Source organism: Sinocyclocheilus rhinocerous, unplaced genomic scaffold, assembly GCF_001515625.1.
Source record: "Sinocyclocheilus rhinocerous isolate Xijiao unplaced genomic scaffold, SAMN03320098_v1.1 scaffold688, whole genome shotgun sequence".
Classification (NCBI taxonomy): Eukaryota; Metazoa; Chordata; class Actinopteri; order Cypriniformes; family Cyprinidae; genus Sinocyclocheilus; species Sinocyclocheilus rhinocerous.
Window position 1 is genome coordinate 1,083,933 of NW_015651641.1, and position 12,618 is coordinate 1,096,550.

The 12,618-nt window shown below is 39.8% G+C and overlaps 1 protein-coding gene across 2 annotated transcripts in view; it reads right to left on the reverse strand.

Moving 5' to 3' along the window:
* LOC107713323 (rab GTPase-activating protein 1-like) overlaps positions 1-12,618 on the reverse strand; it is a 104,521-nt gene that overhangs the window by 78,064 nt on the left and 13,839 nt on the right. The window lies entirely within an intron of this gene.

Here is a 12,618-nt window from a genome sequence, read left to right on the forward strand (position 1 = left end):
ACAACACTGAAGAAATGACACTTTGCTACAATGTAAAGTAGTGAGTGTACAGCTTGTATAACAGTGTAAATTTGCTGTCCCCTCAAAATAACTCAACACACAGCCATTAATGTCTGTCGGGTAACCAGCTCGACTTCATCTTTACATGCAATTAGGGCTGGGTATCGTTCAAAAATTTTCGATATCGATACCGATACCTTGACTTCGATACCGGTTCCTGAACGATACTTTTTTCGATACCAATTTTATGAAATTAGAAATTTCATTACCTCAAAAAACTGTTTGGTTTTATGGAGCTTGCACGCCCATGCTTATTTTGAACGCATCCTTTGTGAACTGCAAATATAGTTTGTGGTTCTTCACACTGCAAGTTTCAATCAACTGTTCTACAAGTGGCAGCATTTACATGCAGAGCTATTTATGGGCACATGGTGACCGCAGAGCAAACTAAAATTCAAAACTTTGACACCAGTGCTGGCTTAAAGAGGCAGAGATGTAAGTGAGAAGTATATTGTAAAATGATAAAGAAATGGCAGGTAAAGTGTGGTAAATGGAAATCGATATTCATATTGTAGAGATACATCAAGGATCCAAAACTAACAGTCGCCAAACCAAATGGCAAGAAAATAAAATCACAGAGTTACCAGTTAACTTTATTAGAAACTACAGTGTAGCATGTGAAAGCCCAATTTGTAGATGATAAGCATGATAAAAATACATGTAAAAAAAGACATCCAAACTGTTAGCTTTTGAAATTTCATTACCTCAAAAAACTGTTTGGTTTTATTTTTTTCTGCTTATTTATGTTTTTACAGACTCAAAGACTCATCTCCTGAGCCACTGCACAATGGAACAAAAAAAGCATAAAGGAACAAAATGTAACCAACACAGTAAATCAGTGCAAATAGTTTTAATAAAGTTCAAATAGTTTTCAGTGTCAAGGATCCAAAACTAACAGTCGCCAAACCAAATGGCAAGAAAATAAAATCACAGAGTTACCAGTTAACTTTATTAGAAACTACAGTGTAGCATGTGAAAGCCCAATTTGTAGATGATAAGCATGATAAAAATACATGTAAAAAAAGACATCCAAACTGTTAGCTTTTTTGCATTATTTTCATTATTTCCCCCATTATCATTATAGTAAAAATATGTGTAATTCTCTTTATTACAGTCATATTACATATGAAATGCTGTTGCATTATTTTCATTATTTCCCCCATTATCATTATAGTAAAAATATGTGTAATTCTCTTTATTACAGTCATATTACATATGAAATGCTGTAATACAATATTTGTAACAAATACTTACATATATACTTATATATAAATGGAACAAAAAAAGCATAAAGGAACAAAATGTAACCAACACAGTAAATCAGTGCAAATAGTTTTAATAAAGTTCAAATAGTTTTCAGTTTCCACATCTTTTAGGCTATGTTTAGACTAGTGCATTTCGTTTTAAAACACATAGCTTAGACAGAATCATCATTTGTATTCATTTTCCACTGATTTACTGATGAGCATTAGCTGCTTCCAGCGCTGTCTGTTTTCTCTTCCGTGATCACTGTTCTGACTCAAGAGGAAGCTCATTCGCTGCTCAACTGTCAATCATATTAAGCATTTATAACCCGCCCTGTCTCCAATGACGAACGTCCATTATACTTCCGCGTTCAGTTCTGTACATAAGAAACCCAGAAAAACATTTCCACGGATGAAACATGAAGCTAATAAACACGCGATTACGACAGTATATGATTTGTATGTGATCTTCATGAGATTCTGCCTGTTTTTATAACAATACAGGGTGTTTACATGAGAAATGCTAAGCATGTGTAGCGATTAGCTTAATATAAAAGGGTACAAATAGCATATTTCAGCAACATTATATGACCAAACCCTCATTAAATCGCAATCAGAAGTTATTACAAACACTCGATGGTGGTTTAGGTTTTGTGAGTTTTGAGTTTTTGAGTAAAAGCATAGTATAAATCGAATTAATTGTCTTATGTAGCATGATGCTACAGTGTGCATGAATGGTCACGTAACATGCATTTTTGGTTGTGTAGTGTGGACGGAGATATTTTCTGAAATGCAGTGGAAACGCCAGTATGGACGAGGATTGTTTATTTTAAAACGCCGTTTTTCTAGTGTTCCTGTGGCTCAGTGGTAGAGCATTGCATTAGCAGCGCAAAAGGTTGTGGGTTCAATTCCCAGGGAACACACATACTGGTAAAAAATGTATAGCCTGAATGCACTGTAAGTCATTTTGGATAAAAGCGTCTGCTAAATGCATAAATAAATAAATAAATTAAATGAAATAAAAATAAAAAAGCACTAGTGTAAACATAGCCTTACATCTATGGGGGTTTGGACGCTTGCACACTACAGCCTCACGTGTGAGCCACGTCTCTGGGCGGAACCTGCGCCAGAGCCAATCACCAGCACTTGATTTAGGCACATCTAGCATGCTGCACGCTTACTGGCTCACTGATGTTGATGAGATTAAACCCTTAGGTATCGAAATTTGGTACCGAACGACAAGACATTTTTTGATACTCGATAGTATCGAGGCAATTCGGTCGGTGCCTAAAACGTATCGAGCTCGATACCCAGCCCTACATGCAATTGTATCACAGATAACATCTTGGTCAAACCCTTGCATGTCTTGGATTCATTTCATTATTATTTTAATTTACATCTACCTTCTTCCGCACCACCATCCCCTCTGCCAGTTTCGTTTAGACGAAACCTAAGGTCTCTTTTTCCTTCTCGACTTTCCTCTGTGGTATCATCCTCTCTTCCCACCCCCACACACTTCTCATCATTAGATGTGAATCGTGCCACCGATATGCTATTTTCTACCCTGACTAGCTGCCTAGACAATATCTGTCCTACTTCCTCCAGACCAGCACGTGCTACTCCCTCCAACTCCTGGTTAACTGATGTCCTCCAATGTCCAAGCATCTGACTACACTCAGAGCAGGAGAGAGAAAATGATGCAAATCAAAAGATTCAGCTGATCTCAGCAGGTAACAGTCACTGCTTTCCTCATTATCCACCAAAGTTCATGCTACCAAGACTACCTTCTTCCATAACAAGATCATCAGCGCATCAGACACAAGTAAACTCTTCAAAACATTCAATACTCTCCTTTGTCCCCCTCCGCCTCCTCCCACCACCTCTTTAACTGCTGACGATTTTGCCAATTACTTCACAAACAAAACCACATACATCAGCAGTCAGTTCTTGGCTCCACTCACCCAGGAACTCTCAGCAAACACTCATACAGCTGACCATCTTCTCTCCTCCTTCTCTCCTCTTACAGAAGATGAGGTCTCTAAATGTATCCTCTCCAGCCACCGTACCACCTGCCCTCTAGACCCAATCCCCTCACATCTCCTTCAAGGCATTTCCCCTGCACTTCTGCCTTCACTCATGCATCAACGCATCTCTTCTCTCAGGCATTTTTCCCACTGCATTCAAGAAGGCTGGGGTAACACCACTGCTTAAAAAACCTACACTAGACACCTTACTTGTTGAAATCTACAGGCCTGTGCCTCTTCGCCTTTTCATAGCAAAATTTGAACGTGTAGTTTTCAACCAAGTGTCTTCCTTCCTCTCACAGAACAACCTGCTGGACAATAACCAATCAGGATTTAAAAGTGGTAATTCAACTGAAACCGCCTTGCTGTCAGTCACTGAAGCACTACGGAGTGCAAAAGCTGAGTTCAAATCTTCAGTTCTCATTCTGCTGGATCTATCTGCTGCATTCGACACGCTTAATCATCAAATCATGTCCACCCTCTCATCGCTGGGCATCACCGGAACTTCACTCCACTGGTTTGAGTCTTACCTCACAGGTAGGTCCTTCAAGGTGGCTTGGGGAGGAGAGGTATCCAAATCACATAAACTGGTCACTGGGGTTCCTCGGGGATCAGTTCTTGGACCCCTCCTCTTCTCTATATACACTACATCACTGGGACCTATCATTCCAGCACATGGTTTTTCCTACCATTTCTATGCTGATGACACATAGCTCTACCTCTCATTTCAACCAGATGATCCAATGGTACCTGCTTGGATCTCAGACTGTCTGACGGACATCTCAGAATGAATGAAAGAACATCACCTGCAGCTCAACCTAGCAAAGATAGAGCTTCTCATCTTTCCAGCCACACCATGAGTACAGCACCAGCTTACCATCCAACAGGGCTCATCAACGATAATCCCATAGTGTTTGCCCAGGAATCTTGGGGTGATTCTTGATGATCAGCTGACCTTTAAAGATCACATTGCACAAACAGCGCGATCATGCAGGTTCGCACTATAACATCAGGAAGATCGACCATTCCTAAAAGAACATGCAACACAGCTTCTCGTCCAGGCCCTTATCATTTCTAGGCTGGACTATTGCAATGCTCTTCTGGCTGGACTTCCAACATGTGCAATCAGACCTCTGCAAATGATTCAGAATGCAGCAGCACATCTTGTTTTCAGTGAGCCCAAGACAGCCCATGTCACACCGCTTTTCATCTCTCAGCACTGGCTTCCAGTTGTGGCCCGCATCAAGTTCAAGACATTGGTGCTTGCCTACAGAACAGCCACGGGCTCCACATCCTCCTACCTCCGCTCTCTCCTATGCGTCTACATCCCCTCCAGAAGCCTGCGGTCGGTAAACGAGTGGCAGCTCGTGGTACCATTGCAGAGAGGCACAAAATCACTCTCAAGGACGTTTTCTTTCACCGTACCCTGTTGGTGGAATGACCTACCTAACTCCATCCGGACAGCCGGATCCCTCACAATCTTCAAGAAACAACTGAAAACTCATCTCTTCTGTGAACATTTCACTGCATCCTCCTAAAAAAATATATATAATTCTGTGCCTTCACATTTCTATTCTATTATTATACTTTATCCCTTCCTGTCCTAGCTTTTACTATTTTGAACGAAGACTGAAACCTTGTATAACGGGCACTTCTCGTGTTTATTGCCATCATATGAAAAATTGCCTGTTGTATTCCTCAACTGTAAGTCACTTTGGATAGAAGCATCTGCCAAATGAATAAATGTAAATGTAAATGTATTTAGCTTTTATTTTTACTAGAGTTTGGTCATTTTAACTTAAACATATTTTATTTTGTTTAATTTATTCAATTTGGTTATCAAGGCAGCATTTTTAAGTTTCACATTACGTTTTTCATCTAATAATTATACTGTATTTTTATTTCAGCTTTATTTCAATTATTGAATTTGAATAGTTTTAGACTGTTCCAACCATTGGGAGCGGTATATCATAAATGGCCAATCAGCTTTAGTTACGTCACAGCCATGAAATTTGCTACATGCTCTGAAGTATATGAACCATCAATATTTCTGATCTGTTTTCCTGAAAAAGTACAAATTTTAAATGTGCATATCTGCAGTACACTAGCTTACACTAGATGTTAACCTTACAGCTAACACACGTTAACCAATAGTCACAAATTATAAAAATAGGCTTCATTTTCATTTTTTTCTTTTTGATTGAGGTCTGAAATATGACATGGTGCATTAATATCCAAATGCCTATCCATTCTAGCTCTGTGGTGCATTTATGTAATGATAATATAGGATGGAAATGGGCGTGGCTCTGTTCTACAGCAGCCAATTGTACACAACATGCAGAAAAATCCATGTTATCTCCACGGCAACAGTCAAATGACAAACAAAGTTGTGCTGCTGTGGATTGTAAACTGTTCTGCCCGCACTGTACTGCCAAGTGCTGTTTACATTACCATGCACATGACCGGGTATAACAACACTGTTCAGATTGACCTTATCATTACGCAAACTGATCTACTATTTGATTTCTAATGAAATAGCAGTAAACTTAATTCTACTGTAACAGAACAGAAAGCTGAAGAATGAATTATTGTTGTGATTATGAGAGCTGTACCTGTGTGAAACTGGACAAGCTGAGAGGGTTCGGCAGAGGGTCAGTGCTGAACTATATTTGGATATGGGAGGGAAATAATGGGACCGTACAGGTGAAAACACTAACAAAAGAAGCTGCGCCATTTAACTCTACTGAATCCACTGTAGATCCCTAGAGGAAGTGTCGAAGAATGACCAGAACCTGTGTGTGATTTACACAAACACACAATGTGCTCCAATGTGTTACAATCCCAGAAGTCCTGCACAAAGAGGATGTTGATACAATGCACTGAAGTCACAACAGTGAGTTACAGATCTGTGACAAATGTTGTAAGATCTGCAGATAAGAGTCAGTTTCAGCATGCATTATGCATTCATTATAATGCCTTAAGAATACCCTTATAATGTGTTATAAAAAAGGGCTTCATAGAAAGTGTTACTGCTAATGAATGATGCAATCTATTGTTAATGTTGGATGTGGAAAAAATAAAAAATGGCACCCGTTCGTTGGCACTATGCAGGGAACTTTTTGAAACCTGTTTTGACAGTTTCTCTGTAAGAAACTACAGAGATCCACCCATTTAAAGCTGCAGTCCGTAACTTTTTTTGGTTAAAAATTATCCGAAATCAATTTTTGAGCAAGTATATAACCAGCCAGTGTTCAAAACTATCTCCTTACTTTAGCCCAATTCACAATGGTAAGCTTCTAATAATGTTTTCTAATTTGAGTGGTACTGGTAGGAATTCGCGGGAAATTCGAGCATGCCGCTGCATCATTACGTCACGTCTGTAAACATAAAGAAGTTGTCGGCTATCGCATGTGAGGATCCTGCAGGTGGCGGACCGTTTATAGCCTTTTCTCACAGCAGCTGGAATAATTAAACTTATCATTTTGATGGCCGATTGTAATTCAGAAAGGATTATGTGTTTATGAAACACAAGTGACTGAAATTAGATTATACTCCAGTTTTAAATGTGCATCTGATTACAGATAGCCTACGTGGGATTACACAAGATTTGTATTTTAAAGAGAACCAGTTCTAAGGAAGAATAATTCGCTTTTTGGGTTAGAAAATAAAATAATTTCATTATATGAAATTCGAATGGCATGACAATTAAGAGATTACTGTACAGAAATTGAAATCTACGCTAACACACACTACATACATGTAGTCACGCAATGCTGATGTTAACATTAACAATTTGAGAACAGAGTATAACAGTAATAATAATTTGCATGGTTCGAAGTGATATGAGCTAATTAACTGATCGTTAGATTTAATCACCATTGGTAAAGCGATTTATTTTAATGCTTTTTTCCTCAGCTGGTCAGAACAAAAGTAGCAGACTTGTTACTTACTTGTTCAGATGACAATATCCGGTGAAAATTCTTATTTGGGTCATATATTCCAAGACGTAGGCTAGAATCTGTGATTCCGAAGTATCCACACCGGTGCGGTGACTGACAGCCACACATACTCCTCAAAACATTAGATTCATCCGTGCTGGAGCCGTGCCGGAGCACAACCCACGTAATGAAAATAGTTCCGCAAGTAACTGCAATTGTTTCAAACAGAGATGGAGACAAAGAGGCAAAACTTACGGACTGCAGCTTTAACTTAAAGTCAAAGAAATGTTCAAAAAACATTACTTGAAATCTAATGAGCCACCAGGCTTTTAACCACAATGCTAGGCAAATATTGGCATTTTGTAATTCTTGCCCCGTCTGAATAAATTAAACAAACTGAAACAAACCATGTGCTCAGCTTTGACTTGCTCAAACTGCAGAACAGTTTGACTGACTCAACATACATTTGAATATATAACAGATGTTTGTTTTTTGCTGTTTTATTTTTGGCTCTCTTGATTACTAGTCACTACCAACTTCTGCAAACGGAAATGAAACTAAGACTGGTGGGAATCACAGATGACAATCTAGAAAACATTTTAGGCAAGCTACAGGTGTGGTCATCACACACTCTCATTATATGGAAAAGAGCAGCTTGGACATTCTGCTAAATAACTTCTTTTGTAGTGAGTAAATGATGGCAGTATTGTTATTTTTGGATGAACTATCCCTTTACACAAATGGTAGCAGGAGAGACGTGTCCTGCTTCACAGGGCAGTGGGTTCAGACTGCAGGGATACAGAGAGAGAGGATGTTGAATGGCAGGTTGTTCCTTTGTGAATGAGCTTTGGTTTTCCTGACTGGGCATATTGTGCTCTGTCCTAATGGAGACCAGGCTCAGTGCTACACCCTGGGGAGCAATGACCAGAAACCAGCGGTACACAGGCCTCACAGAGCTCCTACAATGAGCAGTGTGTATTGTGCTAAGAGGAGTGGTTCCTCGAGTCCTCACACAGACTTAATGGTCAGACGACTGACTTCACAGCCTTGTTCGCTGATATCCACATGGATTCACATGGAGTAGACACACAGGATGCTCCCTCACACTAATGCTCTGTTCTTACGCTGTTATAATGGATGCCTTGTCGGCCTTTTTCTTCTCTCTTTCACTGCCTCAGGACGCAACGGCCAAATGAGGAGATGAAACACAAGATGATGTTTTAGACACTCTTGGTGCAAAATGAAAAGGAAAAATATAAGAGAAGGAGAGAGAAGAGAGGGACAGGCACACTGAGGCAGAGAGAAAGACAGGCAGACTGAGGCAGAGTGTAAGACAGGCAGACTGAGGCAGAGTGTAAGACAGGAAGACTGAGGCAGAGAGAAAGACAGGCAGACTGAGGCAGAGAGTAAGACAGGAAGACTGAGGCAGAGAGAGAGAGACAGGTCGACTGAGGCAGAGAGAAAGACAGGCAGACTGAGGCAGAGAGAGAGAGACAGGTAGACTGAGGCAGAGAGAAAGACAGGTACACTGAGGCAGAGAGAGAGACAGGCACACTGAGGCAGAGAGAGAGACAGGCAGACTGAGGCAGAGAGAAAGACAGGCAGACTGAGTCAGAGAATAAGACAGACACACTGAAGTAGAGAGAAAGACAGTTAAACTGAAGTAGAGAGTAAGACAGACACACTGAAGTAGAGAGAAAGACAGGCACACTGAGGCAGAGAGTAAGACAGGCAAACTAAGGCAACCAAACAGACATAGACAGGTAGACTGAGGCAGAGACAGGTGGACTGAGACACTGAGAGAGAGACAAGTGATTAAGGCAATGAGAGAAAGACAGGCAGGCTGAGGGAAAGATAGACAGGCAGACTTAAAGGTGCACTAAGCAATATTTGAAAAACGCTTTTGACCACAGTGTCAGACCGAGTCCCAAACACACTCGCTTCAGCAGTAAGTGGTGTGTCTAGTAATGATAGGGAGAAGAGAGATCGCTCAGTCAGTGCACAGGATGGATATTAGCAGATCGACTAGAGATAATGAGAGATGGCAGATAAAAAAGGAGGAACATTTCGGAGGAACGAAACATTAAAAAGAAGGGTTACGATCAGGCAAGAGGTAGGACCTGCGTAAATATTGGAGCAGCTTTCCAGCGGTGGAGAAACTCAAGGAGCGGGAGGGCCTGGAATCGGACACCATGCTTTGTTTCTTCTTGATAGGTGAGTTACGTTGATTTTTGCATTGATCGTCGCTGCCAGGGTTGTGTACGTACATGTGGGGCGGAGTTATCAAAATAGGGGCGAGGTCCTGTTGGGGTATGGGCGTGTTTGTTTTGGTGCTTTCAAATATCAACATCGTTTGGCAACAATCACTTAGTGCACCTTTAAGCAGAGAGAGACAGGAAAACTAAGACAATGAGGGACAGACAGGTGGACTGAGGCAGAGATAGGCAGACTGACAAACTGAGAGAGAGACAGGCAGAAAGAGACAGGAAGACTAAAGCAGAGAGAAAAACAGGCTGAGTGACACAGAGAGAAACAGGCAGAGAAAGAGAGGCAGTTGAAATGATGCAGAAAGGGAGACAGGCAGACCGAGGCAGAAAGAGGTGAGACTGGGTCAGAGAGAGAGACAGGTGAGGCAGAAGGAGAGAGACAGACAGAATGAAGCAGACACACAAACAGGTGAGACTGAAGCAGAGAGAGAGACACAGGTGAGACTGAGGGAGGCAGTGGAGTTTCTCTCAGAAGTCGTCTTCTATTCCCAGAAAGCGTTCAGCTGGCTGTCACCATAGCAACTGCACACCTGCCTGGTCAAAAACACGCCAGCTGTTTGATTTCTCAACTCTTACTACTGGACTACAAACAAAACAGGAAACATTTGATCAAGACAGAGTGACCAAAAGGACATTTAGGCTAATGGTGGCATGGCACAAAGTGTCAAAATAAATCAATCCTGTTATAATCAATGAACCCGTCTACAGTTCTCCGCTTAGTGTCAGATTTCAGGCAATTGGTATTTTTTCCCTACTCCCTATTGTTTCCTGTCCTTACTTGAATGTACTGTACTCAAGATAAAACTGAATTAAAGGCAAAAAACAGATGTAGCCAAGTCCTGAAAAAATTATAAAATATATTATAAAAAAATTATAATATTTCACAATTCTAAAAATTTTTCTTAGAATTGCACGTTTATATCTCGCAATTCTGAGTTTATATTTCACAATTCAGACTTTGTTTCTAGCAATTCAGAGAAAAAAAGTCAGAATTGCGGAATATAAACTCAGAATTCTGAATTTGTTTAGCGCCATTCTGAGTTTGTATCTCACAATTCTGACCTTTTTCTCAGAATTTCAGAGTTTACATCTCAGAGTTTATATCACGCAATTCAATTTTTTTTCAGCATGGAATACAAAACAAACATGTAATTATGAGTTTTTATCTCTCAATTCTGACTTTTTTCTCGCAATTTAAAGAAAAAAGTCAGAATTGCGAGATATAAAGTCAGAACTCAGACTTTCTCACAATTCTGAGTTTCTGTCTCACAATCTAGTTTAGTTTTTTTTTGCAGGGAAAAAAATTCAAACAATTCAGATTTTTTTCTTGCAATTCTGCGGGGAAAAAAAACAGTATTGCGAGATGTGAACTGAATTCTGACTTTCTTTTCATTCTGAGTTTATTTCTCTTGATTCTCAGAATTGTAAATTTTCATCTTGCAATTCTGTTTTTTTTCCCCTGCAAGGAATACAATTTTTTAAAAAGTAGGCTAATTATGACTTTTTATCTAACAATTCAGACTTTTTTCTTGCAATTGTGAGTTCACATCACATCTCCCAATTCTGATTTTTTTCTAAAAACTGCAATGAAAAAAATGTGTCAGATATAAAGTTTGAACAATGAGATAAAAGTCACAATTAGTAGTACTTTTTTAGTATTATTTTTTATCCTGTGGTGGAAACAAGCTTCCATAAAACATTGAATAAGCAAAAATATATATAAAAAAAGACCATCAAGACGGGTTTGTAGTGGGTAGTTCAAATGTCAGAATGAAGCATGTGGCCTCTGTCAGTGATATCAAGTCAGGGTGCGGTTGCACATGGGCCAGCTGTCTCACATACCCAGGAGATGAGAAGCATCTGTCATTGTGCCGTTAAACACATGGTCAGGGCCTTTTTGCCTGTCCTCTGCTCACACATCACTCAACTCACGTGATCCCATTAGGCCTGTCACGATAACAACTTTCTGTTGTGCGATATATTGCCCCAGAAATAATATTTATTGTCATATTAAAGACCATTTTATGCCACTGAATATATAATCGTAATGTAACAGCATAGTAATGCAAGAAGGCTTACACACTTCCAAATGACAACAAACTTTTAATTTTTAAGAATATTTAGATCATGGAAATTAAGTATCAAAATATAAAATACCTTAAAATACCTGAATAAATAGTAAATAAACATTTTCTAACAAAAATTGCAAAGTAACAAGTAGAAAAAAAGAAAAATGCACAAAGAACTTGTATGCATTATGTACGAGAAGCTGCAAAAGACACAGGCGCAAGTGGCATGTACAAAACATGGTGACATTAATTTTTAAGTAAATATAATGGGTGATATATTGCGTCACCAAAAATTATTGAGGTCATGCACATATATTGCGCGATAAGTGATTTGGGAAATGGTTCTACTTAACGTCGAATATGTGCATATGGAAGCAGTGGTGCTGCAAGTCAGTTATTTTTCCCAGATGAAGACACAGACCATTGAGTGATTCGCCATCACTGCTTGGCAACATAACATCCACTGAGGAGCATGTTTATTGTCGAGAAACACAAGCGCATTGGGAATTATAATGTATTTATAATGCTCACAGTCTACTATTAGGTTTTTCACCAAATGAAAGACTTTACATAAAACTGTGTGTGTGTGTGTATTTATATATGTGTGTGTATCTATACACTAGGGATGCACCGAAATTTCGGCTGCCGAAAATTAAAAAATGGAAATCGTCCGAAAATATATGGCGCGGCGCACCACCCAGTAGTGTTCAGTGCACACTTTCCTTCTAGTCGTCATCACTGTGCGGTGTGACGCTCCGCTCAATAGTCCGCTCTATGAATGTGCGTTACGCTCATGCAAAGCCACTGGAAGGCAAGCTTGCAACTAGGGCTGCACGATAAATCGCATGTGATATTTAACGCGCATCTTATCAGTAAAGCCGGTTCTGTAATCAGCGGTAAATCTCCATCACGTGCGTGCTTTCACATTGAGCAGCATTAACTACACAGAGCCGTTGTTTACTGACGAGCTGCGCAAAACCACGTTCATATTCGCGCGATTTTTTGCGCAGCTCGTC